The sequence below is a fragment of the Carlito syrichta genome, unplaced genomic scaffold (assembly GCF_000164805.1).
Source record: "Carlito syrichta isolate Samal-C Ts95f unplaced genomic scaffold, Tarsius_syrichta-2.0.1 Scaffold306999, whole genome shotgun sequence".
Taxonomy (NCBI): Eukaryota; Metazoa; Chordata; class Mammalia; order Primates; family Tarsiidae; genus Carlito; species Carlito syrichta.
In genome coordinates this window covers 290,542-296,660 of record NW_007251095.1, presented here as the reverse complement: position 1 = coordinate 296,660, position 6,119 = coordinate 290,542, and the positions used below count along the sequence as shown (strand labels likewise).

General features: G+C 39.5%; 1 pseudogene; it reads right to left on the bottom strand.

Moving 5' to 3' along the window:
- The window catches only part of LOC103266056, a 15,943-nt pseudogene extending 11,404 nt beyond the window's left edge, over positions 1-4,539 (bottom strand).
- Between the last annotated feature and the right edge of the window lie 1,580 nt (positions 4,540-6,119).

The window sequence follows — 6,119 nt, the reverse complement described above, 5'->3', positions numbered from 1 at the left end:
ATTCTGACTGGAGTTAGGTGGTATCTCAGTGTGGTTTTGATTTGCATCTCCCTGATGATTAATGAGGTTGAGCATTTCTTCATGTGTCTGTTGGTAGAAGTCAATTTTGAAACCATATACATAGTATGTGGCCAATGCTCAGTAAATGTGTGTTGATAGACCTAGTGAACACATACATAACTAACTACATGGTAGAGAATGGCTGCAGAACAGGATTTTCAAAAGCCAGACAATCAACTGCTATTTTTCCAAATAGGTACCATCATGAGTATATCCCTGCATAGAGAAAATAAATTACGTATTATAAAATAAACAGCTAAGTAATGGAAGTAGACACAGAATAAAATAAAACAAAACTCTGTTCCAGCTACTTTATATGCACCAGGTCAATGAAGTGTTAGAGTTTGTGTTCCTGAATTAAGAAGAATAACTTCAACAAGATGTCTAATTATTCTTCACTTTTAGTCCTAATTATTATTAGTGGCACATTCTAACTGCTGAGAAATATTCCTTCAACAACTCTGCTAGAAGGAATAATTCTATAATAAGGGTAAGGAACACACAATTCTCAAGATTTAGAGTTTTGGGTTCAAGAAACAAAGAAGTAAAAGTTCAAGTTTCAGGTGTGCTCTCATGTGAAAGGTGTAGTAAGATGAGCCTTCTCTATGTCAAGAGCCCCCTCATACTCCTTTTCTCATACTCCTTAAGCATAAAAGTTACTGTCTGGGGCATAGGAGACAGTTTAGGCAAGTTCTACTCTAGGCTTTTCAGAGAAGATTTTCTCTTTGTCGATTTTCTCACTAGCAGAGTATAATACCTGAGAGTGGAGGGAAAGGAGGGATCAAGACTGTAGAGTAGTCTTGAGAAAGGGGCTAAGAAGTCCTTCTTTCTTCAGTCTGGACCTAGGCTAGGATGGAGGTTGGCTATATAAAGAGCCACTTTCTTTAGTATGTGGTCTAGCTCAATTTAACTCAAGAATATATAGAGATTTGAGGCCATAGCTCTAGCTAGAATGCAGTGTATATTTGATCAACTTCTCTTCTGTGCAATATATACTCCTCAGAAACCTTATACAGGAGCAAGCAGCACAATGAAATCTGAAGATTCAAAGATTTGGGATCCTAGTCATCTCTCTTCCCATTAGTGCTATGACAAACTTGTGTTCCTATGAGGAATTCAATTATGTAGGGATGAAGTCTGTTCCATATAAAGTATCTGATTACAAACATCTCAATAGATAAGTTATTTGTGAAAATGAAATATTATCATTAGTTAGTAGGATTCATTTCTCTTTTTAAAAGAAAATTTGATGGCTAGGCTATTTCTATTACAAAACCTGAGTTTTGCAATAGGTATTACAAATATCACAATAACAAGCTGGATTGTTTTTCCTAGTATAGGTTACTTATTATTTTATTCTCCTAGAGGACATAACTCTTCTTAAAATTCTCCTCTTTGTTTCTCCGCCAGTCATTGCATTGGCGTCATGAAGAGTTAATTTAACATTAGTGCCAGCTTATCAATAAAATCATTTTCATGGGCAAGTCTAAATGATCCTATATTATTGTAAAAGAGCACAATTGAAATAAATCATAACTACATTTCTTTTATGCTGAAATGAAAGGTTATTTCCTCAGGTCTTTACTCACACTGAACTATTAAACATGTATTCTAATAAGCTACATTCAACTTTTTAATACATCATCTTTATTGGTTTCTTTCTATCCTCCATTTCATTTACTGATCTGCATTTCTGTTTATGCCAGCATCCTCTAATAATGCCATGACTTGCTCAGCAAAATCCTACCACTTCTGGCGACTGACCAAGCTTACACAATGTGCTTTCACATAAAAGCTTCCTCATTGCGGACTGCTATGTGAACTATTTTGGTAGGGATTTTATAATACTGCTTTGTAATTAAATGAATGAAAATTAAGGATCCAATTTCAAATTAGCTTGTACAAAATCATTATCTATCATTCTGACCAGAAAAGCAGTTGGCTCTATATTATTTGAATAATATGCTAGTGAGAAAGGCATGTCACTTATCCTAAGTCTTAATATTGTATTCATATTTGAACACAGTCTAATTTTATTCTAATAAAATGTAGGGATATATAAAAGCACAAATCACTTATGAAGATTCATTTCCTTTTTTTTTTTTTTCGAGTCAGGGTCTAACTGTTTCACCCAGGCTAGAATGCAGTGACATGATCACAGCTCACTGCAGCCTCGACCTCCTGGGTAGCTGGGACTTCAGGCAAGTGCCACCATGCCTGGCTTGTTTATTTTATTTTTTTTGTAGAGTTGAAGTCTTGGTATGTTGCCCAGGCCAGTCTTGAACTCCTGGGCTCAAGCAATCCTCTTGCCTTAGCCTCCCAAAGTGTTGGGATTATAGGCGTGAGCCACTGTGCCAGGCTCAAGATTTGTTTCTTCAACTAAAATAGCATCTATAAGCTTTCATGTAATTTACTAAATAAAAATTTTACTGTAATTTCACTTAAAGCATTTGGAATAAGCTCATCATGTATTCTGAGGGACAAATATTTCTGAAGGTATAAAAATGTTTAGTGATGAAATTGGAGATTTTTACATTGTGAAAATTTGAGTGTGCTTATGTTTTATCATTCTTTCTAATAAAATATTGAAAAGCAGTTAATTGATATCTTATGAATATAAGAAAAGAGATGAATCATTTTTCTAAAATAGACAACTACTATGATGTGAGCAGACCCAAAACACATGCCCCCTAATAACTTCCATGAAATAATATAGTACCTTCTTTTATATAGTATTTGCTAAGCACAAATTAAAAGTAGCTGAGTGACAATCCAGAGTTAGACAACTTTTCCAGATGTTGATTTTGAAAAATTCATAAATATATACAATAAGTACTATATAGTGTTTATTTTTCACTGCCAAAATAAGTGAGATCTGCATCAGCACCAGGTCATAAATCAGAAATGTATCTTTCTGCCATCGGTGCATGTGCACATCACACACACAAAGAGAAAGAACTTCTTGACAACTGAAAGGATTTCACCAGTGATCAGTCACTGGTGTCAAGTAAGAGGTAGTTAAGGGAGTGCTGGTAAATCCCACCTCCCACGCACACTCTTCTGACAACTGGAATGTGATCCCAGTAGAATGAAAAAAAGAGCAAACGTGTCAAACTATAATGATAGTAAAATTAATGTTTGAAGGAGTATCTCACCCTCTCTGTCACCTGGCCCAGCTGATCATGTAGTTGCTCTTCTATCGACAGGTAGCAATCTATTTGTGTTTTGTATCTGGAAAGTTGTGTGGCCCTGTGGGCTCAGATATATTCACCTCTGTTTTAGAACCAATTTTATTGAGACGATTTAACAATGGCCATAATTAGAATATGAAAATTTGAATATGTTAATATATTCCAAACAGAGGGAATTTCTGTCATCTGCTTATGATACAAATAATGCATGGAATCCACTTCTTAAATTCTCAGACTCAGAACTCAAGTGGATCTATTCCCTTTCAAAAATTGTAACTTTTATGTTAGAAAATAGAAAAAAAATCACAATTAAACAATTATAGAATCCATTAAAGAAATCATATGCTTAAATTCCCATTATAGAATCCATATGCTTAAACACGGGTTCACCTGTTATATTAGATAAATTTTAAAGTTGTTATCAAGCTGCCTCTTTTCCCATATTGCACAATGTGATTATATCATTCAGTAAAAGTTTCTCTCTCTGGTGGTTTGATCTCTTCCCTCAAAACAGATGGAAAAACTTAGACATAATTACTAATTTCTACATTTGATGTACTTCGTGTCAATTTATTGAATTAAAAATATATAGTACCATATTAATGAAGAAAATAAAACAAAAATAGAAATGCATATCTGAATACATAACTTTATCAACTTTGAAAATTCAACTTTTATGTGTAAAAGAAAGTACATATGGGATCTGATACAATTACAGGGGAACAGGAGTTCCAGTAAGATGGCGACAGCACAGGAGGAACTGTGAGATTCTCCAAAAGTGAGTTCCCATAAAGACTCTCACTTTCCTTCCCCTACCCCCCACCCACTGCCAGCTGCACCGGTTGGAGGCCTGGAGACCCTGGTCCCACGCATGGCCGGCTATCTTGGCCCCTCTGTAGCTATTCCGCCCCAGGTGGCCCTGGGCCCTGGCCAAGTGGAGCTCCCAGCTCCCTCCCCAGCTACACCATCTCACCTGGCCCCAAGCTGCCCACTGCCACCTGCAGAGGCCCTCGGATACTGCCTCGTGGAGATCTGGGTTCCCTTGCTGGCTACACTGATCTGCCTGGCCCTCAGTCACTGCCAGCTCCCTCCCTGGCTGGGAGCCCAACCCAATCTCAGGCGTGGCAGCCCAGGGACGGTCTCCAGGCCCGCCCCTCAGAACTACAGGCTCCATTACCTCCTGGGGTACCGCACCAGGCCCAAGGCCACTGCTGCCCCTGCAGGCCCCCAGCACCTGTGCCTCCAGGCTCTGTGCCACCACCTGGGCTGAAGCACCCAAAGCCGCCATGAGTGCTTGACCTTCGGAGTTCCAGGCCCCCGCCCTGGGTTCTGGGTCCTCACTCAGCCCCATCTCACACTGCCGCCGCCCAGGGAGGCCTAGGTGCCTGTACCACAGAGAGACCAGCTCCATTCCTGGCTGAAGTGCCCTGTGGGAGGTCCAAAGCCGTTGCCACTGCCCGCCATCACCCTATCCACAGACCAGACAAGTGAAGAGAAAGGACGAGTGGAGAGAAAGGATGGGCAAAAGAGGAGCTGCCCACTGCAGCCATTATCCAGGCAGAGATTTGCATTGCCCTGCCCATCTATGACCAGCCTCCACCTTGGTTTCTAAGGTAACCTCACCAAACAGGAGAAAAAGGCCCTCCCCTATGCTGAATCAGACACAGGCAACTCAGTCCTGTGGCAGACCTCTCAGGCAGCAAGCCAAGGGATCCAACCCAACCTATGAGTAAGTCTATCTGCCTGCAAAGGGGAGAGGCTAGAGATCAGATCTGAGGAGACTTTAGACACTCAGGAAAGACTCCATAGCTAGTCTGGTTTCTTATTTTGATTTTTTATCTTATTGTTTTGACTGTTTGTTTTGCTCACTTTTGCTTGCTTTTTGAGCTAGACTACTTGTTTGTGTTAGGGAAAAGCACATCAAAAGGCACGAAATTATTGAACTGTCTTTGTATACTGTATACTTTAGGGAATCTTGTTTGTTTTTTACTCTTCTCTGGCCTTGTGTCTCTTTTCATTCATTAGTTGGTACGTATGCCTGTTTTCTCTCTTACTATTCTCTCTCTCCAACTTCCTCTTGACCCTCCCTTCTTCCATTATTTTCCTTTCTCTTACCTCCTTTGGTTCCAGGAGCAAACCTAAACCCCACTGCATGGACAGATTGTAAGGCAGTGGGAAGTGGGTTCCAGTGTGCCCATACACCTGTTGATGGATGCTGGGATCTGCAGATAGATTCTGAATCACAGCTTCCCCCTCAATTAAATCTCAAAACTGCAAAAAGTACAGTCCCAACCTACAGTCCAGATTCAAAAGTGAACAAAGCCAGAGGCCGCTCATAAGGAAGAACAAGAGATTGAACAAAAGGAAGTAAAAGCAACTGCACATTCCATGAAAAACAGAATTATAGAAAGAGAGGGAAAGGAGGAGAGAAAAAACTACACAAATGAAGAAAAACCAAAAGCAGAATATGGGCCTCTCACAGATCCCTGGGAGGTCAGACACTGAGAAAACTGACTTTGGAATGCAAACAATGAAGAGCCCCCAGAATGACTGGTCTCAAACTACAAACCTAGATATCAAGACATTAATGGAGAGATTAAAAAGAATTGAGGAGAAACAAGAGGAGACTAGGAAGGACTTGATAACTGAGATAACAGCAGTAAAGAATACTGTGAATGAAATAAATAATAAACTGATAAGCATGGAAAGCAGATTTAGCCAAAAAGAAGAAAGAATCTCAGAGCTTCAAGACCAAAATATAGAACTAACCCAAACTGTCAAAAACATAGAAAAGAAACATAAAAAGACAGAACAAAACCTTCAAGAGAAGAGCAATTACTTCAAGAGACTGAACCTAAGAGAAATTGG